This window comes from Dermacentor albipictus, chromosome 2 (assembly GCF_038994185.2).
Source record: "Dermacentor albipictus isolate Rhodes 1998 colony chromosome 2, USDA_Dalb.pri_finalv2, whole genome shotgun sequence".
Taxonomy (NCBI): Eukaryota; Metazoa; Arthropoda; class Arachnida; order Ixodida; family Ixodidae; genus Dermacentor; species Dermacentor albipictus.
Window position 1 is genome coordinate 69,118,400 of NC_091822.1, and position 27,753 is coordinate 69,146,152.

The window sequence follows — 27,753 nt, forward strand, 5'->3', positions numbered from 1 at the left end:
ACTCGCAAACATCGTCCAGTTCATTTTCACTTCTTAGTTTAGTCAACACACTGCTGCTTCTATCACGAATACCGGCATTATTCGCTCTATCCCGAGCACTCAAAACACAATTAAAATCCCCGAACAAAATCATGCACTTATCGCTGCAAATATACTGAAAGAGGTTCTCAAAAAATAGGGTGCGCTCTTCTACAGAATTCGGCGCATATATGCACATGACTCGATATTCAATTTCACGATAAACAAAATCACAAAAAACAATCCTTCCAGACTGGCATGAAAATACACTTTGAACAACAAGATCAGGCAACTTCTTTACAAACATAACACAACCGGCGGACGTCCCTACCGCGTGACTCACGACCGCATAATATCTAGTAGTGAAACGCCGCACCATGCTCCCGGTCTCCTCCTCTCCGTCAAACTTGGTCTCCTGGAAGGCTAGTACGTCTATGCCTTGGCCAGTAACCAACCGTAGGAGCTGACTTTGCCTACGACTAGCCGCCAACCCTCTCAAGTTTAATGTGGCGATAGTAAGTGACGGTAAGAGAGCCATCTTAACTAAGGAAAAAAAAAGTAGGCCCGGAGCATGGTGCTTACCCTTCACGACTAGCCCTCGGCTAGCCGCCTCCCGGACCTTCCGGCTTGCTGGCGTTGGTCACTGACCCCACTTTGACAACAGGCTTTTTTTTCAGGCGGAATATTAGGTTTTGGTTTGAAGCCCATCCGCTTCCCATGAGGCGCCTTCGGTGGTGGCCCCTCGTTGGTGCTGGTTGCACTACCGTCCCGGTCCTTCGTCGCGTCGTGGGGGCGCTTGACTGGGGCACCGAGAGTGGCAGTCTGCTCACCGTCGTTGGTGTCCTCGTCCTGCAGCATTGCTGTCGTGTCGTCATCGGGTGCCTCGTCGTTAACGCCCCCCGTAGCATGACCCACTGAAGACAGGACCTGTACCGTCGTGCTCGTTTTCTCGCCAGCCTCAGCCACCGTGCCTTCAGTGCCGACGGTCGATGTCCCACTGACTGTCGCTGTCGGAACCAGGTCGCCGGTTCCTTTGGCGGCGTCCTCTGTCTCGACCACGTCCATAACGTGCTCTGCAGCAACGTCATTCGCTGCTGGTCCTGTCACGGCTGCATACGATTTGACGCAGTCAGCATCAACGTGGCCAAAACGCCTGCACCTTGAACAGCGGGGAACTTTACAATCTCGGCGGACGTGTCCCGTGCATTGGCAGCGCAGACACTGCATGGGCCTTCCGGGAACGACCACCAATGCTAGCTCTCCGCCGACACACACCTGATGAGGCAGGTCTTCCAGTTTTACGCCGCTGTTCAGCTTCAGGAGGACGGTCCGGGTAGTAGAGGTCTTGTCTCCCATGCCTTGGACACGCCACCGCTCTCGGGGCACCTCTTCCACCTTGCCAAATGCTGCGAACGCCGTCCGGATGTCCTCATCGGAAACGCCGTGCAGCAGCCAGTGAACCCTATGCTTCACCTGCTGGTCTTGCGGGTCAACAATGACGCACCGTCGTCCCTTCACTTGCATTTCCTTCATGGCCAGCAGGCGTTTTGTGGCAGTCGCATCATTGAGAGTCACCGCCCAGACGTGGTTAATTTGATACGCCCCTATGCATACCACGTCAGGTAGCAGGCCCGTCGGCAATAGGACGTCCCTGACGTCTTCAACCTTGTAGGGTCTCGCACGTACATCCCCGTGTAAAAACACGGTGTTGATCGTTACTCGTCCTTTCGGCAGTTGCGGCAAAATAAACGGGTACTCCTTGTCTTCGTCGGTAAGCCTGTTTCTGCGGCCAAAAGTGGCAGCTGTCGCTGCTCCACTGGAGCCCATGATTCTGCTGACCGCTCAGCTCGGCTGCCGGAAGCAGAATGACTGAGCTACACCCCCGGAACAATAAACGGAGTCTTGTGTGAACCATTATTGTTGTTCACATCCAGCAGCCATAGAAAGTGAAAAAAGCTTCCTTTCGATCAGGCTTGTTGCTGCACACCTGATGTGCCTGCAGTCATCCTGAGCGTTGTCGTGAAAAAAACGCCGCCTGTGGCGACGCGGAAGCCAGCGCGAGAAATGCAAGTATTGCTTGTTTATGTGGAATTGACGTAGTATCGTTCTTTTAAATAGTTGAATTGCTTACTAAGTGTTGCGAAATAAAGTGATAAAAAATTCAATCATAAACCACACTGGAGGTGCCGGGGTTTGAACCCGGGACTTCTCACATGCGAAGCGAGCGCTCTACCACTGAGCTACACCCCCGGAACGATAAACGGAGTCTTGTGTGGACCATTTATTGTTCTTCACATGCAGCAGCCACTAGAAAGTGGAAAAAGCTTCCTTTCGATCAGGCTTGTTGCTACACACCTGATGTGCCTGCAGTCATCCTAAGCGTTGTCGTGAAAAAAAACGACGCTTTTGGCGACGTGGACGCCAGCGCGAGAAATTCAAGTATTGCTTGTTTATGTGGAATTGAAGTAGTATCGTTCTTTTAAACAGTTGAATTGCTTACTAAGTGTTGCGAAATAAAGTGATAAAAAATTCAATCATAAACCACACTGGAGGTGCCGGGGTTTGAACCGGGGCCCTCTCACATGCAAAGCGAGCGCTCTACCACTGAGCTACACCCCCGGAACGATAAACGGGGTCTTGTGAGGACCATTTATTGTTCTTCACATCCAGCAGCCACTAGAAAGTGGAAAAAGCTTCCTTTCGATCAGGCTTGTTGCTACACACCTGATGTGCCTGCAGTCATCCTAAGCGTTGTCGTGAAAAAAAACGGCGCTTGCGGCGACGTGGATGCCAGCGCGAGAAATGCAAGTATTGCTTGTTTATGTGGAATTGACGTAGTATCGTTTTTTTAAATAGTTGAATTGCTTACTAAGTGTTGCGAAATAAAGTTATAAAAAATTCAATGATACACCACAATGGAGGTGCCTGGGTTTGAAGCCGGGCCTTCTCACATGCAAAGCGAGCGCTCTACCACTGAGCTACACCCCCGGAACGATAAACGGAGTCTTGTGAAGACCATTTATTGTTCTTCACATCCAGCAGCTACTAGAAAGTGGAAAAAGCTTCCTTTCGATCAGGCTTGTTGCTACACACCTGATGTGCCTGCAATCATCTTAAGCGTTGTCATGAAAAAAACGACGCTTGTAGCGACGTGGACGCCAGCGCGAGAAATTCAAGTATTGCTTGTTTATGTGGAATTGAAGTAGTATCGTTCTTTTAAACAGTTGAATTGCTTACTAAGTGTTGCGAAATAAAGTGATAAAAAATTCAATCATAAACCACACTGGAGGTGCCGGGGTTTGAACCCGGGCCTTCTCACATGCAAAGCGAGCGCTCTACCACTGAGCTACACCCCCGGAACGATAAACGGAGTCTTGTGAGGACCATTTATTGTTCTTCACATCCAGCAGCTACTAGAAAGTGGAAAAAGCTTCCTTTCGATCAGGCTTGTTGCTACACACCTGATGTGCCTGCAGTCATCTTAAGCGTTGTCGTGAAAAAAACGGCGCTTGTGGCGACGTGGATGCCAGCGCGAGAAATGCAAGTATTGCTTGTTTATGTGGAATTGACGTAGTATCGTTTTTTTAAATAGTTGAATTGCTTACTAAGTGTTGCGAAATAAAGTGATAAAAAATTCAATTATACACCACAATGGAGGTGCCGGGGTTTGAACCCGGGACTTCTCACATGCAAAGCGAGCGCTCTACCACTGAGCTACACCCCCTTTTTTTTTAATTTAATGCCAGTTTTTGACATAACACTGAATATACAAATACTACACACATGTCAGGGATACAAGCTTGCGGGAAAAAAAAGGAAAAAAAAATTACGATAATGCCGACTGTCCGTACGGGACCGGCGTCGTCCAATTAAAATTCCTTCATGGCTGTCAGTGCTTCTAGCCTCGACAGCCAATCCGGTGGACATTCTTGCAATTTCTGTATATCAACGAACCGCGACATACATTCTCTGAAATATATGTGAACCGGGCGGGCGTCGGCATCGCAATGGTACCCTGCCATGCGAGCCCGCCATATACAGTGGAGTGCATTCAACATAATAAAGTCGTATGGGACTCCCTCTTCATCCTTAATTGGCAGATACCGTATACCTTGGGGGTTTACAGGTAATTCTTTCTTCAATGTTCGCTTCAAGACGTCCCAGAGGAACACAGCCGCCCAGCAGTGCAAGAACACGTGATCGATGGTTTCGGGCTTCTTGCAGATCAAGCAGTGTGATCCCCAGGGCACAAGAAAGCCTCGCTCTTCCATAAATTTCTTCACGGAAAGTGTTCCAGTGTGGAGCTTAAAAAAGAAGGTTTTAACACCTGGTGGCACCTGCATGGGTTTCACCCGTTTAAGGACGTCTTGTCCTGGCCCTCCACTGTATATGGCTCTGTATAAGGGCACTGGGAACACAATGTCGCACACATCATTATACAGTTTTTTTCCTTTTCACTTCAAACAGATAATCATTTGAAAAACGAACTGACAGGAAACGCACGCTGTCGACCACTTCCTTAAGATAACCTCGAAGTTTTCCAGTCATGCTTGCCGTACTAACAACATACGCCGGCAACGCGTCGCTCAACCTGAGTTGACATACGGTGCGCAGAAAAGGATCGCGCACATCTCGAAAAAACAAAAAGCGGTTGACAAGTTGACGAACAAAAAGATGTGCCAAGCCAACACCCCCGTCCTTCACTCTTCTAAACAAATTGGTTCGGCTAGCCCTCTCCCATGCTGATCCCCAGATGAAGACAGCAAAAACTCTGTGCAGCCTTTGCACATTTGCCCTGGAACAATGTAACACTTGCATAACATAATATAACTTCGCTATAAAAAACATGTTACAAATTGTTGCCCTTGAAAAAATAGACTGGTTAGTGCTTGTCCATCTGTCCGCTTTTTCTTTCGTTTCATTAGTTCGGTTCCTCCAGTACTCATCGCTGCTTTTCTAACTGTCGAGGGGAACGCGCAGATACTTCGTCGGAGTTTTCACCCAGTTGACATTGGCGAAGTATTCCGGTGCCGAAAACCACTCCCCGTGCCACAGCCCGAGGAATTTGCCCCAATTGACTTTGCTGCCCGTGACGTCACAGAAATGTTTCACTACAGCAATTGTTTCAGTCACACTTGGTTCGTCTGTGCAACACACTGCAACGTCATCAGCATACGCTAGCAGCTTCACTTCGGATTCTGCTAATCTAAAACCACGTATATTGTTATTTGCGGTAATGGCCACACACATTGCTTCTATGTATATAGCAAATAACAGAGGACTGAGGGACAGCCTAGTGCACTGACCGCATGATTTTAATGGGGGCCCCCAGAGACTTATTAACAATTAACCTTGTAGTGCAGTTCTGGTACGCCAAGGCCACACCCTCAGTGATGATGCTACCTACATTAACATGATCCAATATGGAGAACAAAATAACGTGAGCGACGCAATCGAACGCTTTCTCAAGATCAAGCTGAAGAACTGCAACGGCGCCACCGGTGACGTCACAGCACTCGAGCACACACCGCATCTTATGGATGTTAGAAAAAATTGTTCGCCCTTTGATTCCACAAGTCTGATGGTCTGCAATGATTTCCTTTATGACGCTTTGAAGTCTGGTCGCTAAAATCTTCATAAATATCTTGTAATCCACATTTGTTAGTGATATGGGCCTATAGGATGATACGAATCTCAGTTTATCTAATTTAACCTTTTTTCGGAATTAGAATGGTGTGCGCTTTCCCAAAAGAAGGTGGCAATGATTTCTGCTCGTACGCTTCATTAAATACTTCTACTAATAAAGGGGCCAGTTCTCTTTTCAATGTCTTATATAGGGCGGCGCTGAGTCCATCTGGTCCCGGTGACTTGCCCAAGTTTAAATCGTCGATTGCCTTTTCGACTTCCCTCTCCGTTATTTTCCCTTCTAATCGCTCCTTAGCTTCATCACTCAAACGCGGCATGCGGTGCAGAAAGTCTGCTTTGAAACCCTCTAAATTCGCTTCCTGAAATGCAAAGAGCGACTGATAGTACTGGAAGAAGGCGTGTGCTATGCTCTCGTTGTCGTCAACAACAGCTCCATTCATTAAAAGGTGATCGACATGGTTTCGTCGTCCGTGTGCCTTCTCTAAACCGAGCGCCCTTTTAGTGGGCGTCTCCCCTGCCGCTAGTGCATCTGCTCGTGCTCGCACTATGGCACCTTGATAGCGTTCCTTGTCAAACAGTTCAAGCTTTTCCTTGACGCACCGCACATCGTCTTTGTAAAGACCAGGCTCTTTGCACTCAAGCGTTATCAGCTGCTGAAGTAGCGTTCGCAAACCCTTTTCTTTAGATTCCCTCTCAAATTTGAGGCAGCTTCACCTTTCTAATGCTTTCATTTTAACTTTTTGTTTAAGACATTCCCACTTTTCTGCTATTGTATCAGCCGCATCTTCGCGTATTTCATTAACCTCATCCCGTACTGCCTTTACAAAAGATGCATCATTTAATAACAAGTCATTGAGTTTCCATAGGTACCAATTAAAAGCATGTTCCGTTTTCCTTATACCTATGTTACATTTTACCAGGCAGTGATCCGAAAATGACACGGGTACAACGCAATAACCGTGGCATCTTGGAATCATGTCCAACGAAATGTACAGCCTCCCTGATTTTTAATAATATAGCGCGAGCGTCGACTGAACTGCTGGTGAGCGCTTTAAAACGGCGATAAGCGTGCAAAAAGAGCGTGCAACAAGGCGAGTGCAACAAGGCAACAAGGCTCGTGCGCGAACTCTCGCCTTGTTGCACGCTTATCGCCGTTATAAGCAGTTATAAGCAGTTCAGTCGACGCTCGCGCTATATTATTAAAAATCAGGGAGGCTGTACATGCGATCCAGTCGCGCATGACTACTGCCTTGAAAACGCGTAAATGTCACTTGACGCCCCCCTTCCAGACATTGAAAAACATCATCAAGTTCATTTTCATTAACTAATTTTGACAAAACATCACTACTTCTATCACGCACACCGGCATTGTTGGCTCGGTCTCTAGCACTCAACACACAATTGAAGTCCCCTAATAAGACAACGCGCTTATTACAGCAAACATATTGTGAAAGGTTCGAAAAAAAGAGGACACGCTCGTCTACAGAATTCGGAGCATAAACGATATGACGCGAAACTCAAAGTCAGAGATCGTAAAGTCACATAAAACAATCCTTCCAGCCAGACAGGACCAGACACTTTGAATATGTAAACCCGGCAGCTTCTTCACCAAAAGAATGCACCCCCCGGAGGTGCCTACCGCATGACTGACCACCACAAAATACCTAGTCGTGAATCGTCGCACCATGCTCCTGGTCTCCTCCTCTCCGTCAACCTTGGTTTCCTGGACGGCTAGTACGTCTATGTCATGGTCCGTTACCAACCGTAGGACCTGACATTGCCTACGACTAGCCGCCAACCCTCGCACATTTAGTGTGGCAATACTAAGAGACGGTATTTCAGCCATCTTCATCTAGCGAGAAAAGTAGGCCCGGAGCATGGTGCTTACCCTTCACGACCAGCCCTTGGCTAGCCGCCTCCGGGGCCATCCGGCTTCCCGGCGTTGTTTGTCGTCGACACTTTGAGCACAGGCTTTCTTTCAGGCGGCACATTCGGCTTTGGTTTGAAGCTCATCCGCCTCCCCTGGGGCGTCTTTGTCGGTGGTCCCTCGGTGGTGCTGGCCGCACCCTCGCCCTGGTCCTTGGTCTGGTCGTGGGGGCGTTTGACCGGGCCGCCAAGAGTCTCAGTCCGGTCGCCGTCTTTCACGGCCTCGTCCTGCTGCATTGTCGTCATACCGTTGTCGGGCGGGTCTTCACTAAGGGTTCCCGTCGCAGGGTTCCCGTCGCAGGGTCCACAGCAGTCGCGCCCTGCGCATTCCCACTCCGCTTCTCAGTACCTTGAGCAACCGTGCCTTCTGCGCCGACGGTCGACGTCTCGCTGACTGCCGCTGTCGGTACCAGGTCTCCGATGCCTGTAGCGGCGTCCTCCGTCTCGACCACGTCCATGACGTGCTCTGCGGCCACGTCGTTCACTGCTAGGCCTGTCACGGCTGCGTAGGATTTGACGCAGTCGGCGTCAACATGACCGAACCGTCTGCAGCGAGAACAGCGCGGAACTTTACACTCCCGGCGGACGTGCCCCGTGCCTTGGCAGCGCAGACACTGCATGGGTCGACCAGGCACGACCACCAAGGCCAGCTCTCCGCCGACGCGGACCTGATGAGGAATGTCTTCCATTTTCACGCCGCTTTTCAGCTTTAGAAGCACAGTCCTGGTTGTCGACGTCTTGTCAACCAGGCCATGGACGCGCCACCTTTCCCGGCTTACCTCCTCCACCTTGCCGAAAGCCATGAACGCCGTCCGTATGTCCTCGTCTGCAACGCCATAGAGCAGCCAGTGAAGCCTAAGCTTCACCTGCTGGTCTTGCGGGTCCACGATGACACATCGTCTTCCCTTCACTTGCAGTTCTTTAAGGGCCATGAGGCGCTTCGTCGCAGTGGCGTCAGACAGGGTCACCGCCCAGACGTGGTTTATCTGGTACGCCCCTATGTATACCACGTCCGGCAGCAGTCCCGTCGGCTGTAGGGCGTCTCTAAAATCTTCTACCTTGTAAGGTCTGGCGCGTACATCACCGTGTAAAAACACGGTGTTAAATGCAATTCGTCCTTTCGGCAGCTGAGGCAAAATAAACGGATAATCCTTATCGTCGTCGGTGATCCTGTTTCCGCGACCAAAAGCGGCCGCTGTCGCTGCCCCGGAAGAGGCCATGACCCTACGATCCGAACACCTCGGCTGCCGGATGCAGAATGACTGAGCTACACCCCCGGAACTATAAACGGAGTCTTGTGTGGACCATTTATTGTTCTCCACATCCAGCAACCGCTAGAAAGTGGAAAAAGCTTCCTTTCGATCAGGCATGTTGCTACACACCTGATGTGCGGGCAGTCATACTAAGCGTTGTCGTGAAAAAAACGGCGCTTGTGGCGACGTGGAGGCGTGGAAGCCAGCGAGAGAAATACAAGTATTGCTTGTTTATGTGGAATTGACGTAGTATCGTTCTTTTAAATAGTTGAATTGCTTACTAAGTGTTGCGAAATAAAGTGATAAAAAATTCAATTATACACCACACTGGAGGTGCCGGGGTTAGAACCCGGGACTTCTCCCATGCAAAGCGAGCGCTCTACCACTGAGCTACACCCCCGGAACGATAAACGGAGTCTTGTGTGGACCATTTATTGTTCTTCACATCCAGCAGCCACTAGAAAGTGGAAAAAGCTTCCTTTCGATCAGGCTTGTTGCTACACACCTGATGTGCCTGCAGTCATCCTAAGCGTTGTCGTGAAAAAAACGACGCTTTTGGCGACGTGGACGCCAGCGCGAGAAATTCAAGTATTGCTTGTTTATGTGGAATTGACGTAGTATCGTTCTTTTAAATAGTTGAATTGCTTACTAAGTGTTGCGAAATAAAGTGATAAAGAATTCAATCATAAACCACACTGGAGGTGCCGGGGTTTGAACCCGGGACTTCTCACAATGCAAAGCGAGCGCTCTACCACTGAGCAACACCCCCGGAACGATAAACGGAGTCTTGTGAGGACCATTTATTGTTCTTCACATCCAGCAGCCACTAGAAAGTGGAAAAAGCTCCCTTTCGATCAGGCTTGTTGCTACACACCTGATGTACAGTCTTCCTGAGCGTTGTCGTGAAAAAAACGGCGCTTGTGGCGACGTGGATGCCAGCGCGAGAAATGCAAGTATTGCTTGTTTATGTGGAATTGACGTAGTATCGTTTTTTTAAATAGTTGAATTGCTTACTAAGTGTTGCGAAATAAAGTGATAAAAAATTCAATTATACACCACAATGGAGGTGCCGGGGTTTGAACCCGGGACTTCTCACATGCAAAGCGAGCGCTCTACCACTGAGCTACACCCCCTTTTTTTTATTTATTACCGGTTTTCAATATAACATCGCACATATGAATTTCACACTAATGACACAGATGCAAGCCTCTTGCAAGAGAAAAAGGAAGACGAAACAAAAAAGCGCTAGACAGCCGTCCATCCTCATAGGACTGACGTTGTTAAATTAAAAGTTCTTCATGACTGTCAGAGGTTCGAGCCTCGACAGCCAATCCGGTACACACTCTTGCATTTTGTGCATTTCAATGAATGAGGACATACACTCTCTGAAATACATACGCGCTGGCCGAGCGTCGGTGTCGCAATGGTACCCGGCCATGCGAGCTCGCCATATAGAGTGGAGGGCATTCAACATAATAAGATCATACGACACTCCGTCTTCATCTTTAATTGGCAGATACCTGAACCCTTGGGGGTCCACCGGTAACTCCTTTTTCAGCGTTCGCTTTAAAACGTCCCATAAGGAAACCGCCGCCCAGCAATGCAAGAAAACATGATCAATGGTCTCCGGCTTCTGACAAATCAAGCAGTGGGATCCCCACGGCACAAAACAGCCTCGTTCTTCGACAAAAGTCTTCACAGAGAGCGTTCCTGTGTGGAGCTTAAAACAGAAGGTTTTAACACCTGGTGGTACCTGCATTCGTTTCACCCGTTTAAGGACGTCTTGTCCTGGCCCTCCACTGTATATGGCTCTGTATAACGGCACAGGAAACACAATGTCGCACACATCTTTATACAGTGTTTTCCTTTTCACGTGACACAGATAATAGTTTGAAAAACGAACTGAAAGGAAACGCACACTGTCGGCCACTTCCTTAAAATAACCACGCAGTGTTCCGGTCATAATTGCCGTACTGACAACATATGCAGGCAATGCATCGCTCAACCTGAGCTGACATACGGTGCGCAAAAACGGATCGCGCACATCGCGAAAAAACAAAAAGCGGTTGACAAGCTGTCGAACAAAAAGATGCGCCAAGCCCAGCCCCCCTTCCTTCACGTGCCTGAACAGATTTGTTCGGCTACACCTTTCCCAGGTAGAGCCCCAGATAAAAACCGCGAACACTCTGTGCAGCTTTTGCACGTTTACCCTTGAACAGTACAACGTCTGCATGACATACCACAACTTCGTAATAACTGCTGCTCTGTATCGCTCTTCGTCGATAACTTCAAGCTCGCGTCTTACTTTCTTTACGTTTTCAGCTAATAGATCGTGACCCGCATTTTCTGCGCTTGACAGATATTCTAGCTGTCTTTGCAGCTCTCTTTGTTTCTGTAATTTATCGTGCTGAAGGCTGCTTCCTCTTTCTATTGCAATGAACTTAACTTGAATCTTAAATTCCTCCCATGTGGCAGTAAAATATTCATCCTCATTTGTCATCAACTCTGTTATCTTTTCCTTAACTCTTCGCACAAATGGTTCATCATCAAGCAGCTTTTCGTTGAATTTCCACATGTTCCAGTTGAATCGTGTTCTTTTAACTTTTTCCCCAATCGAGAAGCTTACCAAGCTATGGTCCGTGAACGATTGCGGTGCGACGTTATAACTATTACAAAGGGTGATCAAGACGTCAGAAACATACACTCTGTCCAGCCTTGCTCGGCTATTTCGCTGAATGTGCGTGTACTGCGGAATGATACCATCAGTGAGGACTAGGCCCACATCTTCTAAGTTGTGGTTTTCAATTAGTCTGCTCAAAAGGAGAGCACTTTTATCGCGAACCCTTTCCCTTTTTAGTCGGTCTTCCGGAGAACACACACAGTTAAAATCACCAAGAAATATGACGAAGCGATCACATTTTAGATATTGCTCGATAGATTCAAAAAACAAAAATCGATCATTCACATTGTTTGGCGCATAAACGCATACGAGCCGCCACAAATCGTGAGAAAAAGAAAAATCTACAATAAGCAAGCGGCCAGTTTCAGAAACAGTTACACTTTCTTCAATGATACCAGCACTCTTCCGTATTAACAACGCACATCCGCCTGATGTGCCATTCGCATGGCACACGTACACATTGTAATGCGCCGTGAAAGGCGTCACCATGCGATTGGTCTGCTCTTGGGTTTCTACCTTAGTTTCTTGTAAGGCAACTACATCGAGTTCCTTCTCCATACACAAGCGGCTAAGTTGATATTGCCTCCTTCGCGCTCCAAGGCCACGAACATTTAACGTGGCAACTCTCAGTGCTCTCTCTAGTTTCCCCGCCATTTATCTGCAAAAGCAAGCCGATCGCACGGTGCCGCTAAAGAACAAGCGATCCGGACACACTGTAGAAAAAAAATGCATGCATAACTTTTGCACTGAAAACCGCTCGATCCACACGCGTACCTTTAGAGCGTACGCGAAGCCCGATTCCAAAAAGGACGCCATGTCTTCACGACGTTAGTCCGGGCGCCCCGGTAGGCGCCGGGTCCTACTTAGGCGGCTTTGCCGCTGGTCGTCTGTCCGGCGGGATGTTTGGCTTCAGGGGCACGGGCATACGACGACCCGCCTGCGCTTTTGGCGGTGGCTCGTCTTTGGCCCCGTTGTCAAGGTTGCTGTCCAGGTTGCCGGTCGAGTCCCTCGCTCTTTTCATAGCCGCACTGCTTGCACTCGATTCTTCGACGCCCATCAAGGGAGTTGCCGGTCCGTGCACCGTGGCGGTCTCCTCGGCAGCGGTGGATTTTGCGGCCGATTCTTCTTTGGCTCCTTCGTCGCATGCCCTTTGCACTGCATCTTTCGGGCCCGTAGGCAGCACATTTACCACCTTCGTGGATTTAGCCGCCGGCACAGAAGGTGTTGCGACTGTGTCCGCCGGTGGTACTAGCACGCGGGAAGCCTCATCAACGTCAGCCTCGTCCATTAACAGGTCAGCCACGTCCTCTCGGAAAGCAGGTCCTGCGACGGATGCGTAAGTCTTAACACATTCCGTATCCTGGTGGCCGTAGCGACGGCATACTGCACATCTCGGGACGCGGCAGTCACGTCGGACATGTCCGGTGTTTCGGCACTTCAGGCAAAGGGGTGCTCTGCCCGGTACCACAACTATAGGGTCTGCTCACCAGCTACACGAAGTTGATGGGGCAGGTCTTCTATGGTCATACCCGTCTTCAGAACCAGGGACACCACCCGTGTCGACGATGCTTTATCTTGAACTCCTTGAACACGCCACTTTTCATGGAAAACGTCCGTGACCTTTCCGAACGGTAACAGGGCTGTCCGTATATCCTCGTCCGACACGTTATGAAGCATCCAATGCAGCTTCAGCCGCACGGCCTGATTGGCTGGATCAACGACAATGCACCGATGTTCATTCACCTTGAGGTTCTTGGTGCTGGAAAGCCTTTTCACGCCTTCGTCGCTCTTGAAAGTAACCGCCCAAACGTGGCTCATCTGATACGCGCCTAGGGCGATGACATCAGCAAGTAGGCCTAAGCTAGCCAATGCATCTCGGAAATGTTCCACACGATACGGCCTGGCACGCACATCCGCATGCAGAAAAACTGTATTTAAAACTATCCGACCTGTCGGCAATTGAGGCAGCAAAACTTGGTATTCCGGGTCTTCTGAGGCAAAACTCCTGGTACCGCGGCCCTGCTGGGCCGCTGAAGCCGCTCCTACGGAGCTCATGATCGGCACGTCCGCTCGCTAGCGCGGCAGAAAGCCGAATCCTGAGCTACACCCCCGGAACAATAAACGGAGTCTTGTGTGGACCATTTATTGTTCTTCACATCCAGCAGCCACTAAAAAGTGGAAAAAACTTCCTTTCGATCAGTCTTGTTGCTACACACCTGATGTGCCTGCAGTCATCCTAAGCGTTGTCGTGAAAGAAACGGCGCTTGTGGCGACGTGGAGGGGTGGAAGCCAGCGCGAGAAATGCAAGTACTGCTTGTTTATGTGGAATTGACGTAGTATGGTTTTTTTTTAAATAGTTGAATTGCTTACTAAGAGTTGCGAAATAAAGTTATAAAAAACTCAAACACCACACTGGAGGTGCCGGGGCTAGAACCCGGGACTTCTCACATGCAAAGCGAGCGCTCTACCACTGAGCTACACCCCCCCCTTTTTTTTTCTGACAATGCACAATTAACAAATACAAAACATTTTTAAAGAACATACATGCCATCAGTCCTATAAGGACTGGCGTTGTCTAATTAAAATTCTTTCAGTGCTGTCAGAGGTTCTATCCTCGGCAGCCATTCGGGTACACATTCTTGTATTTTCTTTATTTCAATGAAACGAGACATGCTTTCGCGGAAATACGTACGCGCAGGCCTAGCGTCCGGGTCGCAATAGTACCCAGACATCCTTGCACGCCATAAACTATGGAGGCCCTTGAGCATTATTAGGTCGAAGGGAACCCCATCGTCATTCGTTACCGCTAAGTACCTGATGCCATGCGGTTTTAACAGTAACTCCTTCTTCATTGTTCTTTGTAGGACTTCCCAGGAGAACACTCCGGCCCAGCAATGCAAAAAGACATGGTCTATTGTTTCTGGTTGCTTGGAAATCAAGCAGTGCGAGCCCCAGGGTACAAGAAAGCCACGTTCTTCCATGAATGTCTTCACTTAGAGTGTTCCTGTGTGTAATTTAAAAAAGAATGTCTTTACCCCAGTAGGCACCTCCATATTTCTCACTCGCTTAAGGGCATCCAGTCCTGATCTTCCACTGTACAGCGCTCTGTACAATGGCACTGGAAATACAATATCGCAAATATCTTTATACAATGTTTTCCTTTTAACGTTACATAAATACTCAAATGCTTTCTTCAACTGGGCGGCGATGTGTCCACTCATTACGGAGTAATCGGCCCCTGTGTCGACTAAGGCAGTGACTGCGTGGCTGTCGAGAAGCACGTCGAGGTCGGTTGTTCTTTGTCTGGCATTGCAGTTAGGTCTTGGCGTTGGATCACGGCTGCGTCGTGTTGAACTGAGGTTGGAACGTCGCGTCGTCAAGTCGTCTTTCGTCGGTGTAGTTTTGGCTTCCAGACTTCGTCGGGACGGCGGCGTGTCGTTATGTCGTCGAGATGGTCTCTTCGTCGTCTTCGTCGGCGGCGGAGGATCTTCGTCAGTTCGACGAACAGCAACCGCACCTCCATCGGTTGCTGCTTTTAGTTTTCCGGGTATGGGATCGCAGAGCGGCCCCGGGCTGGGCCAGTGTATGGACGGCGCTGCGGCGACAGGTAGCGGCCTGGTGACGGCGAACGGGACGGTCGTCGAGAGTTCCACTGAGTGGCGGCTAGGTAATCGGCAATGTCACGTGGGCGCTCCCCAAGCTGTGGACGCGGCGCGTTGACGGCGAACCCTCTCAGTCCCATGTCGCGGTATGGGCATCGGCGGTACACATGGCCGGCTTCTCCGCAGTGATAGCAGAGCGGGCGGTGGTCGGGGGCTCGCCAAATGTCCGTCTTCCTCGTAGAGGTGCGCTGGGCGACGGGTGGGCGCGCTGGCGGCGGTGGCGGTGGACGACGGAATTGCGGTGTTGCAGGACCTTGGCGCGGTCGCGCAGGGGGGCCTTGACGGCGGGCGACGGCGGCGGCGTAGGTCATTACTTCCGGCTGCGGTGGTTCTGGTTGCACCTCAGGAACTCCAAGGGATCGGTGCACCTGTTCCTTCACGATGTCGGCGATAGAGGCCACTTGAGGCTGCGACGAAGGCAGGACCTTGCGCAGTTCTTCGCGCACAATGGCCCTGATGGTCTCTTGAAGGTCGTCCGAACCTAGTCCTTGGATGGCATACTGCGGCGTGTGCCCCTGGCGGTTATATTGCCGGGTGCGCATCTCCAGAGTTTTCTCGATCGTCGATGCCTCTGCAGAAAACTCAGCCACAGTCTTCGGTGGGTTACGAATAAGTCCGGCGAAAAGGTCTTGCTTGACGCCGCGCATCAGGAAGCGAACTTTTTTCTCCTCCGACATTTCCGGGTCGGCGTGCCGGAAAAGACGGGCCATCTCCTCCGTGAAGATTGTGATCGTCTCGTTTAGCAGCTGCACTCTGGTTTCTAGTAGAGCTTGGGCTCGCTCTTTTCGCACGACGCTTGTAAACGTGTGCAAGCCGCTTCGGAAAAGGTCCCACGTGGTTAAGGTGGCTTCCCGATTCTCGAACCACGTCCTGGCGGCGTCTTCCAATGCGAAATAGACATGCCGCAGCTTGTCGTCGCTGTCCCAACTGTTAAACTTAGCGACCCTCTCATACGTTTCGAGCCAGGTTTCCGGGTCCTCGAATGTTGATCCGCGGAACGTCGGAGGTTCCCTGGGCTGCTGCAGCACGATGGGGGATGCTGGGGCTGCCATTGGGGTTGCCTTGTCCACAATCTTCTTGGTCTTCTCAGGTAGAAGTCCGTGCTCCGAGGGCAGCTGTTGAAGACGGCGGCTTGCTCGATGTTCCGGGACGGTGCTGGTGTTGTCTTTGCGGTCCGGGCTTGTATTACGGTTTGTCGGGGGCGTCCGGTACATGGACGTAAAGCACCTCCACCAGATGTCACGTGGTAGTGACGGCGAAGAAAGAAGCAGTACTGTGGAATACAAAACTAGCTTTTATTGGGCGAACCTGTGCCCACAAAACAGGCTACACTTATAGCACAACGAAAGCGGCGAACACAGTCGGCGATCGTCGAAAATCTGATCAGCGGGTCAAACGCGTCGGCTTTTATAGAGCAGTCGTCGAATGTTCCAGACTAATCGTTCGGACCCGCGTGCCTTCCACAAAGTTCTACACCATTCGCGTTACGCGATGAAATCAGATAACACGAGGTTCGGCGACAACAGACAGCCGGGTAGAAGCATCGATAACTTTCCAGAAACATCGGATACATTCAGGCGCGTCCCTCGCTGTGCGATTACAGTTGTTAAGTGGCGAAACGTGGTCGCCCGATCGTGGTCGCCTGGAAACGTGGTCGCCCGGTCGCCCGATCACGTGCCGGAACAGATTGGTTCGGCTACTCCTTTCCCAGGTAGAGCCCCAGATAAAAACCGCGAACACTCTGTGCAACCTTTGCACGTTTACCCTTGAACAGTACAACGTTTGCATGACGTACCACAACTTCGTGATAAAAAAGATGTTACACACAGTTTTTTTTTATTCGAAAGCATGCCCTTAGGCATAATACAAAAGATGTTAAAAATACATGAACAGATTCGACTCGTGCAAAAAATCTAGAAGTGAACGATGATGGGGTCCATGAATCCAACGTTCAAGGTCGGGTGGGCGGCCAGGCCGAAGGCCTGTTGCCCGGAGATGGCGGAGACGGCTTAGATGAAGCCCTGGGCACGTCCATAATAGGTGTGTTACTGTCACATTTTGGATTCCTGTGTTGCAAAATGGGCACGATGAGCCGTAAGGACCATGGTATTGTTGTGGCCAGAGAGCGGTCACAGACGGGGTGAGCGCGACCCCGACACGTAGCCTCCTTAACGTAACCTCCTCTCGGCGGGTTAACCCGCCAGGGAGGTCTGACCCACACGGAGGTATGAGAGCTCGTGTGGTACGTCGGAGGTTTTCCTTTTCCCGGATCAGTCGTCCACAGGCGTCTTCAGGAAAATGTGGAAGTGGGTATGTTGTAATCTGTGGGTGGGTTGCCATATCTGCTTCAAGGAGACCCGGCAGGGCTGCTCGAGGCACCCACTGGACGCGTATGAGGATATTCGTAGTGGCAGCAGGACGGTGAATGCTATCTGACAATAGGGTGGACCGAGATACCCTACGTATGTCGTGGATGGCTTGAGTCGAGTCTGTGCGAATGATGAGTTGAGAGTATCGAGCATCTTGAACAGCAGGTAGCAACGCGGCCAAGCCGTCTCGTATGGCAGCAAGCTCGGCAAGGTAGGCCGGTGGTGCAGGATCGGCAACATACGAGCACGTTTGGCCTGCCTCTGGTATCAATGGACACACGAGAGCTGTGTGAATCATGGTGCCATTAACACTGGCATCAGTGTATGCTACAAGAGTCGTATCGTCTTGGTTGTCATCGGCGCGATGAAGGCGGGAAATATGGGCATTCGCCTGACGAGGAACCGGGCTATACAGACGACCAAGAGGCTTATTGTCACTTAATTGTACCCTTTCCCACGGAGCTACATCGGGTCTCGTAGATGCTGGATTGTCTATTTCGTGCCCCATGTACCGGGCCAGTGAAGCAGCCGAGCCGAAATATGATGGCTTTAGGGCGCGCGCGCACCGACGTTGGTGTACGAGGTCGTCAATAGTGTTGAGTTGGGACTCAGCCTGTAGAGTTGGCAACGGAGTGAGACGTGGTAATCCCGTTATGGCCCGCATAGCTTCATTATTAATGGCCTCAAGGCGAGCCCATTGTGCCTTCGTGAGATGATGAAACTGGGCTCTGTAGACGAGTCGTGGTTGCAATACAGAACGGACCAGAAGGCGAGCCATGTTGGTGCTCGCTCCACCAGATTTCTTCGCAATCCGACGTATCAACTGTATCGTTTCTGCGGCCTGTTGCTTTGCATTCTTGACCCATGGTCCCGCAGATCCGGAGGAATCCATTTCAAGGCCGAGTACACGGAGAGTTGCAGCCTCGTGTAATGGTTGCTGATTCAGAGTTAACTGAAGAGGCCGGAGTGCCAGTAGACGGCGCCCATACTTGTTCGCTACTGACATGTACGTCGTCTTGTCCTTGGAAATGTCAAGGCCTATCTGAGCACACCAGTTGTGCGTCATGTTCAGGGCCTCTTGGAGCGCTTGTTCTTGGTGGCAGATTTCAGGATAAACTGACCAGACAGTGATGTCATCCGCGTACATTATCTACTGTGCGTTATATATCGTGGCTAGCTTCCAGGCTAGTGGAAGGAGAGCAATATTAAAAAGGACTGGTGCGAGCACAGATCCTTGTGGGACACCCCGATGTGCGACGAACTGACCTACTGCTTGGCCAGCCAGGCGAATGGAGAAGGTGCGAGCGCACAGGAAGGCTTCGACGAATGTGCAGACACGGCTAGGGAAGTGAAGCCAATGGAGAATTCCGACAATTGCTTCGTGACTCACATGGTCGTATGCTTTACGAATATCCATTGCCAGAATCGTGCGAATTCTTCGGGAGCGGCCTCCGATGAGAACCATAGAAGATAGGTGCGCAAGGCCATCCTCTGCGCCTAGATGAGCACGGAACCCGATTTGGCCAGGATGATAGCATGAGCACCGCTCGAGCCACCATGTAATACGTGTCGCGAGCATACGCTCCATCAGCTTGCCTAACGTTGAGGTTAGTGCTATTGGGCGCATATGAGCGATATTATCTTGGGGTTTTCCGGGTTTGGGAATAGGGACCATTTCTGCATGCCGCCAAGAATTGGGAATCACTCCTGTAGCCCAAGCTTCGTTTATGGCCCCCAACAGCACTTCGAGAACCTTGCCTTCCGTGTTTTTATAAAGTTCATACGGTATGCCATCCGGTCCTGGTGCCTTGCATGGCTTCGACAGGTCGATTGCCGCTAAAAATTCCGCCATAGTGAAAGGAGCTTGTATACCCTCGATGTCAGAGAGCGTAGGTGGCGTGCCTGCGTCCGCAGGAAGGCAGTTTTGAACAACGAAGGGAGGCGGTGCTGTGTCCAAAGCCGGAAAAAAGGTGTGGGCGACAGTTTCTGCGAATACTGCTGGTGTCTGGCCCGATGCTAACAGGGCGCAGGCTGCGGGCTCTGGAGGGCGCCGACCACGTTCCATTACTCGGAAGGTGCGCCAAATGGAGGCATTGGACGACGAAGGTCCGAGAGAAGAGCACCAGTCCATCCAGCGGCCACGTTCTAAGCGGTGTTCATGGCGCCGAGCTACTGCAGTAAGGCGTTGGGCCTCTAAGCGAAGGGTATTTGATGCAGGGTCACGTTCTGATGCAAGTTCTGCTTGGCGGCGCGACGCCCAGAGGCGCAGAAGTTGCAAATCAGGAGCGGTTCGGGATTCATCAACCCACGACGTACGTGTCGCCTCAACCAATGCCGCCTTAAGACAATGGGACGGGTCAACCATGAAGTTGGATACATTGCTTTCTGATACCACCCTGTATCGATCCCAGTCCACCACTCGACATAGGCGGCGGAGGCGGCTTGTTCCGCCCGAAGATAAGCCAAGGTGAATCGGATGATGGTCGCTACCCCAGCAGTCGGGTTCACATGACCACGAGATGGTCGTCCTTCCTAGCCACCAAGATAAGTCCGGTGAGTGTGGCGGTGGTCTCGCCGACGAGTAGGCACTGACACATTATTAAGGAGAGTGAATTGGGCGTCCGTAAATGTGTCCAGCACACATGTACCACGCGCACTGGAAATAGCGTATCCCCATGTGGTGTGGGGCGCGTTAAAATCTCCTGCGACCATAATGGGGCAACCAGGATGTTTCTGTCGTAGGTGCGCCAGCCAGCCGAGACACAACCGAGCCGCACGACCGCTGTAAGGCCGGGCATAGTATGAAACGATGATAACGTCCGTGCGTTGGAGACGAACCAATACGGCCACGACTTCTTGCCATAGAGTACACCACCGTGAAAGATCAACACGAGTCTGATGAAGAGTGCATCTTACATACGCTGCAGCCTTTCCTGGAGGGACGTCGGGAGTAGCACTCCTACGATCCAACATTGAAGGCGATGAGTATGCCACAAATCCTGGAATGGGTGGCAGGCCGTTGGATTCTTGAAGTAGTAGAGCCCAAGCACGCAGCTTCCCATATCTGAGACGCTGACGCAGCTCTCCGACCTTCCCCGCGATGCCGCGACAGTTCCACTGTAAGATGCCTTCTGGCACTCTTGAAGACGTAGCAGCCATCATAGATTAAGATTGGCCAGTAGAACCGAGGTGAGATGCTGGAGCTGTTGCGCAACGAAGCGCAAGAGTTCTTGGGGTGAAAGAGGCTTCGACACAGATGCCGGGTTAGCCATATGAGCAGGACTAGACGACGACGGCGAATGCGACGGCCGCGCTCCGTCATGACGACGCCGGAGCACTGTACGGCGGTCCTTGAGACGTTGGATCTCCCTTTCAAGGTTGGCGAGGCGAGCGTCGATCTCGAACTCTTCGTCTGCCAAAGGAAGCGGCGTGTCTTCTATCGATTGAGATGCCCGTTGCGGCCGTGAAGTGGACGACCGAACAGCTGCGCTATAGGAACGAGTGGCAGCATCACTTGTCTCTGTACATGCTTCTGTCACCTGGCTAGCATCCTCTTCCAGCGAGGCCAGAACGGCGTAACGGTTGTACACAGGGACTTGTTGCATTGATGAATCTCGAGGGGTCCTTGCTGGCTGTCGAGAATGGCGTTGCCGAGCCTTCTTAGTGGCCTTCAACTTCGTAGGACACGTCGTGGAAGTGATGTCATGATCGTTTGTTTGGCATAGGCCGCATCTAAACGATGCCGACGGTTCAGGCTCCATGGTGTCGTCCTTAGGTGGGTAGGGGCAGGATGATTTCATGTGTCCCTGTCTAAAGCAAGAGTAGGAGTACACAACGGAAGGCTTGAACGGACGCGGGCGCAGTACGCAGCCGTAATACAGGATACGTTCAGGTGGGGAATTAGGACCTTGAAGCGTGATTAGGCACGTACGACCGCTGCCTAGGTAGCGAGCAGCCACGACCTTGTGCGTGGGACACGATAGTTCCTGCAGGAGCCTCTCGGGTTCTTCGTCAAGGTCAACGCCATTAACCACGTAGCGTCTTAAATCTGTACCACTGGCGAGGTACGCCTGGACTGGAAGGACACACTCTTCTGAGACTTGTATTTGTTGCAGTTCTTCGAGTTTATAAACTAGTGCCATAGCAGACACCCATACTGAGAACGTATTAGTGGGTTTGTGTAGAGCAAAACCTTGAAATCGGGAAGTCTCGAGGCAGGCGTCCAGGGCCGCTTGAATGATACGATTGTGCAGAGTGGACATGTCATATCTAGCACGAGGCTTGATAACCACTTTGTACCACGACGTCGTTGGCGACTCCGGAGACGTGCGTGTCGGTCGTGCAGGCAGGCCTTGTGATGAGCGAGGTCTTTTCGGGGCTGCTGGAGCTACATTTTCATCCGATGGGAGGCCAGTAGCTTCCTTCATCCTCTTGGCTGAGGTGTGCGCCACGACAGCAGGGCTGTTCTGCTCCATGTTGGTGGTATCCATGCTCAGGGTGCCGCCTTCACCCGTTGCACTTGTCCCCACGGAGGAGACGTCCCTGGCTTGGATGGCAGTTGCATCGGTAATGTTCCGCTCCCTCGACGCAGCGGACAGCAGCTTGGATGCTCCGCGCCGGCGCGGCGAGTGCCGTGGGGGCACTCGCACTCGTGAAGCCACACAAGAACTCGAGTTCGACGGCGCAGCAGGAGGGTGTAGATGACGACGTACCTTGTAGATAGGCGCCAGTAGTAATTACGAACCGCCAAAGCGGTCCATAAACAACAGAGTTCCAGTAGCGGGGAAAAGAAACCAGCAAACGGGGCGAAAATCCGGAGCTACGGAAAAACACGTCCGTGCGGAACGAGCGCTGGAAACGCCCCCAGCCCGGTACTTCCCAGTCACGTTACCTTACACACAGTTGCTTTTGCGAAAATCGACAGCTTGATGCCTTTCCACCTGTCTGCTTTTTCTCTTGTTTCTTTTGCTTGGTTCGTCCAGTATTCGTCGCTATTTTTGTAACTGCCCATGGGGACACCTAAGTACTTGGTCGGGGTTTTTATCCAGCTCACATTTGCAAAAAGGTCCGAGGCCGAAGACCACTCTCCGTGCCACAAACCGAGGGACTTTCCCCAGTTCACTCTACTGCCCGTCACATCACAAAAATTTTTCACTACCCTTATTGTTTCCGTCACACTTTCTTTGCTTGTACAACATACCGCGATGTCATCTGCATATGCCAAGAGTTTGATTTGTGTGGCTGCCAAGCTATACCCGCATGTTTGCTCATTCTCAGTTATTGCCAAACACATAGTTTCTATGTAAATGTCAAACAAAAGAGAACTGAGAGGGCAGCCCTGACGCACAGAACGCTTGATGTTAATGGGGGCCCCCAATGATTTATTCACAAGTAAGCGTGTTGTGCAGTTTTGGTACGCCAACGCCACTCCCTCAGTGATGATGGAACCAACATTAACGTAATCCAAAATGGCAAAAACAATATCATGAGAGACACAATCAAACGCTTTCTCGAGGTCCAGCTGGAGCACCGCGACTCCACCCGAGGTGGCGTCACAGCCCTCCAGCCCGCACCGCATCGTGTGAATATTCGGAAAAATGGACCTTCCTTTAATACCACACGTTTGGTGATCTGCCACTATGTCATTTATGACGCTTTGAAGTCTGGCAGCCAAAACTTTCATAAAAACCTTATAATCAACATTGGTTAAAGATATTCGCCTGTAAGATGTTACTAGCCTAAGATTCTCCACTTGGTCACTCTTAGGAATGAGTATGGTATGAGCTTTTCCAAAAGAAGACCGCAAAGTGTTGTTATCATACGCATCATTAAACAGCTTTGTTAGTAACGGCGACAGTTCTTTCTTAAAAGCTTTATATAAACAAGCGCCCAGACCGTCCGGTCCAGGTGATTTGCCTTGGTTCAAATCATCAATCGCTTTCTCAACTTCACGTTCTGTTATTTTAAATTCCAATCGTTGTTTTGTATCGTCACTCACTCGCGGCATCCGAGATAGAAAGGCACTTCTGAACTCGTCTATATTCACTTCTTGAAACGCAACGAGTGACTGATAATACTCTCGAAACGCTCGGCCTATGCTCCTACTATCGTCGGCAACTGTGCCGTTCCATAAAATTCTGTCGACATGATTCCGTCGAGCTTGCGCTTTTTCGAGTCCCAGCGCTTGTTTAGTGGGCGTCTCTCCAGCTACTAATGCATTTGCTCTTGCTCGCACAATCGCACCTTGATACCGTCCCTTGTCAAGCTGCTCGATTTTTCTTTTAATGGCTCCTACATCTTGCTTATACGTCCCAGGCTCTTCGCACTCAAGCGCTATCAGCTGCTTAAGTGTCTTTCGTAAGCCCCTTTCTTTCATTTCCTTCTCAAATCGTAAGCACCTCGATCTTTCTAAAGCTTTCATTTTTACGTTTTGTTTGAAGTATTCCCATTTCTCTGCTATTGTTTCACTGTTTTCTTCACTTACTTTCCTGACGGCCTCAAGTACTGCCTCTACAAATGGCTCCTCTTTTAGTAGTAAGGCATTCATTTTCCATAGTTCCCAATTAAAATCTTGTTTCTTCCTCTCCGTGCCTATATGACATTTCACAATGCAGTGATCTGAAAACGATACTGGTGCCACCGAATAACTATGGCACTTTGGAATTATGTCTTGCGATACGTATATGCGGTCTAGCCGCGCATGACTACTACCTTGGCATCGTGTGTACATGACTTCCCGCTCCCCCTCCAGGCACTCACAGACATGGTCCAGTTCATTATCACTAATTAGCTTAGTCAACACACTACTGCTTTTTTCGCGAATACCACCATTATTGACTCTATCCCGAGCCCTCAAAACACAATTGAAATCCCCCAACAAAACCATGCACTTATCAGTGCTAATATACTGAAAAATGTTCGCAAAAAAAAATGGCTGTGGCTTAGGTAAGGTTAAGCCCAGGATGCGAAGCATACTAGCCTTTATTTTAGTTGTTGAACCACTGTTTAGCCTGGTGAACTGCTGTTGCTTGGCTATATTTGGTTCGGCTAGACGAAGAAACAACTCATGCATTACTTCTTCGCCTTCAAGAGTGGAACGCGACAGCGTTCCCGTCGACCCGCCAAGGGGTGTAAGACAATGGGCTACAGGGCAGCGACTACGCGCCCCGCATTGGACGCGGTGAGCGTCGAGCAAAGCAGCGTTCGGCGCGGCAACGAAATGTGCGCCTGAGCAAGAGACGCACGCCTTAGAAACAGCGCGTTTCTAAGGCAACACCGCATTCACTAGAGGCGCTTTTGTACCGCTTTGAAGCGTTGTACTCGTGGCTCAGTGGTAGCGTCTCCGTCCCACACTCCGGAGACCCTGGTTCGATTCCCACCCAGCCCGTCTTGCAAGAGTTGAGCCAAAGCCACTTCTCCTCTGTCGTGACGTCACGGTGTCACGTGATTTCATGGTCACCGCCGCGCCTGAGGAGCTGGGTTGAGCCCTCGTAATATGCTTCGCATAAAAATGAAGCGCGTTCTTCCACAGCATTCGGTGCATATATGCACATGACTCTGAATTGCAATTCACGAAAAAAAAACACACAATACGATCCTTCCGGTTTGACATGAAAATACATTTTTAACAACAAGGCCAGGCAACTTCTTAACAAACAGGACACAACCGGCGGACGTCCCTACCGCATGGCTCACGACCGCATAATATCGTCATGAAACGCCGCACCATGCTCCCGGTCTCCTCCTCTCCGTCAACCTTTGTCTCCTGGAGAGCTAGAACGTCTAGGTCTTGGTCAGCGGCCAACCGTAGGACTTGGCTTTCCCTACGCTTGGCCGCCAACCCTCTCACGTTTAGTGTGGCAATAGTGAGCGACGGATTAGGAGCCATTATGAACCAAAGTATGAGATAGACCCGGAGCATGGTGCTTACCTTTCACGACCAGCCCTCGGCTAGCCGCCTCCGGGACCACCCGTCTTCCCGGCGTTATTCTTTTGCTGTGCTTTGTCACCAGGCTTTCTCTCGGGCGGAACATTTGGCTTCGGCTTGAAGACCGACCGCCTCCCAAGAGGCGTCTTCGCTGGCGGCCCGTCACTTGTGCTGGATGCCGCGCTGTCCTTGTCTCCGCCCTCGTCACGGGGGCGCTTGGAGGTGGCACCGAGACTAGCCGCCCGGTCCCCGTCGTTTGCACCCTCGCCCTGTTGCATCGCTGACTCAGTGTCCTCGCGTTCGCCTTCATTAACACTTGCCTTCACAGGGTCTTCGTCCCTCTCGACACGTGCAGGCCCAGTCACCTGCTCAGCACCCTCGACTACCTTGGCTTGAGCGACCTCCGGTACCGTCGTGGCATTTGTCGTCAATGAAGGCACTTGCACACCGGCTCCCTTAGCAGCTTCTTCTGTCTCGACTGCGTCCATGACGTGCTCTGCAGCAACATCACTCGCTGCTGGTCCTGTCACGGCCGCGTAAGATTTAACGCAGTCAGCGTCGACGTGGCCGAACCGTCTGCATCTCGAACAGCGGGGGACTTTGCAATCACGGCGTACGTGTCCTGTCCCTTGGCAGCGCAGGCACTGCATGGGCCGCCCAGGTACGACCACCAATGCCAGCTCTCCGCCGACGCGGACCTGGTGAGGCAGGTCTTCCACTTTAATGCCGCTTCTCAGCTTCAGTAGCACGGTCCGGGTGGTCCAGGTCTTGTCTCCCATGCCTTGGACGCGCCAACGCTCCCTGCTCACCTCTTCTACCTTGCCGAAGGTTGTGAATGCCGCGCGGACGTCCTCGTCGGAAACACCGTACAGCAGCCAGTGAAGCCGCAGTTTCGCCAGCTGGTCCTGCGGGTCGACGATGACACATCGACGCCCTTTCACCTGAAGCTCTTTCAGGGCCAGCAGGCGTTTTGTTTCAGCTGCGTCACTGAGGGTCACGGCCCACACGTGATTGACCTGGTAGGCCCCGAGGCACAAAACTTCCGCCAGCAGGCTTGTGGCGTAAGCGCATCCCGAAAATCCTCGACCTTGTACGGCCTCGCTCTTACATCACCGTGTAAAAAGACGGTGTTGAGAACAATTCGCCTTTTGGCAGTTGGGGCAAAATAAACTGGTAGTCCCTTTCATCGTCGTTGCTGAACCTGTTTCCGCGACCCAAAGTGACCGTTGTCGCCGCCCCGCTTGAGGCCATGATTAAAGGATCCGATCAGCTCGGCTGCCGGAAGCAGAAAACTGAGATACACCCCCGGAACAATAAACCGAGTCTTGTGTGGACCATTTATTGTTCTTCACATCCAGCAGCCACTAAAAAGTGGAAAAATGTTCCTTTCGTTCAGGCTTGTTGCTACACAACTGATGTGCCTGTAGTGATCCTAAGCGTTGTCGTGAAAGAAACGGCGCTTGTGGCGACGTGGAGGCGTGGAAGCCAGCGCGAGAAATGCAAGTATTGCTTGTTTATGTGGAATTGACGTAGTATCGTTTTTTTTAAATAGTTGAATTGCTTACTAAGTGTTGCGAAGTAAAGTGATAAAAAATTCAATTATACACCACACTGGAGGTGCCGGGGCTTGAACCCGGGACTTCTCACATGCAAAGTGAGCGTTCTACCACTGAGCGACACCCCCGGAACAACAAAGGGAGTCTTGTGTGGACCATTTATTGTTCTTCACATCCAGGAGCCACTAGAAAGTGGAAAAAGCTTCCATTCGATCAGTCTTGTTCTACACACCTGTTGTGCCTGCAGTCATCCTAAGCGTTGTCGTGAAAGAAACGGCGCTTGTGGCGACGTGGGGGCCTGGAAGCTAGCGCGAGAAATGCAAGTATTGCATGTTTATGTGGAATTGACGTAGTATCGTTTATTTAAATAGTTGAACTGCTTACTAAGCGTTGCGAAGTGATAAAAAATTCAATTATACACCACACTGGAGGTGCCGGGGCTTGAACCCGGGACTTCTCACATGCAAAGCGAGCGCTCTACCACTGAGCTACACCCACGGAACAATAAACGGAGTCTCGTGTAGACCATTTATTGTTCTTCACATCCAGCAGCCAATAAAAAGTGGAAAAAGCTTTCTTTCGATCAGGCTTGTTGCTACACGCCTCATGTGCCTGCAGTCATCCTAAGCGTTGTCGTGAAAGAAACGGCGCTTGTGGCGACGTGGAGGCGTGGAAGCCAGCGCGAGAAATGCAAGTATTCCTTGTTTATGTGGAAT

At 50.9% G+C, this 27,753-nt stretch overlaps 11 non-coding genes and 1 pseudogene across 11 annotated transcripts; all 12 read right to left on the reverse strand.

Annotated features, from left to right (window-relative positions):
• Positions 1-2,196: 2,196 nt before the first annotated feature.
• On the reverse strand, positions 2,197-2,268 carry TRNAA-CGC (transfer RNA alanine (anticodon CGC)). Its single transcript has one exon. It is a non-coding gene; the product is annotated as a tRNA-Ala (tRNA).
• A 297-nt stretch (positions 2,269-2,565) lies between these two features.
• On the reverse strand, positions 2,566-2,637 carry TRNAA-UGC (transfer RNA alanine (anticodon UGC)). Its single transcript has one exon. It is a non-coding gene; the product is annotated as a tRNA-Ala (tRNA).
• A 297-nt stretch (positions 2,638-2,934) lies between these two features.
• TRNAA-UGC (transfer RNA alanine (anticodon UGC)) lies at positions 2,935-3,006 on the reverse strand. The gene has a single exon. It is a non-coding gene; the product is annotated as a tRNA-Ala (tRNA).
• A 296-nt stretch (positions 3,007-3,302) lies between these two features.
• On the reverse strand, positions 3,303-3,374 carry TRNAA-UGC (transfer RNA alanine (anticodon UGC)). The gene has a single exon. It is a non-coding gene; the product is annotated as a tRNA-Ala (tRNA).
• Positions 3,375-3,670: 296 nt separating this feature from the next.
• Positions 3,671-3,742, reverse strand: TRNAA-UGC (transfer RNA alanine (anticodon UGC)). The gene has a single exon. It is a non-coding gene; the product is annotated as a tRNA-Ala (tRNA).
• A 5,429-nt stretch (positions 3,743-9,171) lies between these two features.
• Positions 9,172-9,243, reverse strand: TRNAA-UGC (transfer RNA alanine (anticodon UGC)). The gene has a single exon. It is a non-coding gene; the product is annotated as a tRNA-Ala (tRNA).
• A 296-nt stretch (positions 9,244-9,539) lies between these two features.
• TRNAA-UGC (transfer RNA alanine (anticodon UGC)) lies at positions 9,540-9,612 on the reverse strand. Its single transcript has one exon. It is a non-coding gene; the product is annotated as a tRNA-Ala (tRNA).
• A 292-nt stretch (positions 9,613-9,904) lies between these two features.
• Positions 9,905-9,976, reverse strand: TRNAA-UGC (transfer RNA alanine (anticodon UGC)). Its single transcript has one exon. It is a non-coding gene; the product is annotated as a tRNA-Ala (tRNA).
• Positions 9,977-12,382: 2,406 nt separating this feature from the next.
• LOC135903173 (uncharacterized) lies at positions 12,383-13,578 on the reverse strand (annotated as a pseudogene).
• Positions 13,579-13,936: 358 nt separating this feature from the next.
• Positions 13,937-14,008, reverse strand: TRNAA-UGC (transfer RNA alanine (anticodon UGC)). The gene has a single exon. It is a non-coding gene; the product is annotated as a tRNA-Ala (tRNA).
• A 13,085-nt stretch (positions 14,009-27,093) lies between these two features.
• Positions 27,094-27,165, reverse strand: TRNAA-UGC (transfer RNA alanine (anticodon UGC)). Its single transcript has one exon. It is a non-coding gene; the product is annotated as a tRNA-Ala (tRNA).
• A 298-nt stretch (positions 27,166-27,463) lies between these two features.
• On the reverse strand, positions 27,464-27,535 carry TRNAA-UGC (transfer RNA alanine (anticodon UGC)). The gene has a single exon. It is a non-coding gene; the product is annotated as a tRNA-Ala (tRNA).
• Positions 27,536-27,753: the final 218 nt, after the last annotated feature.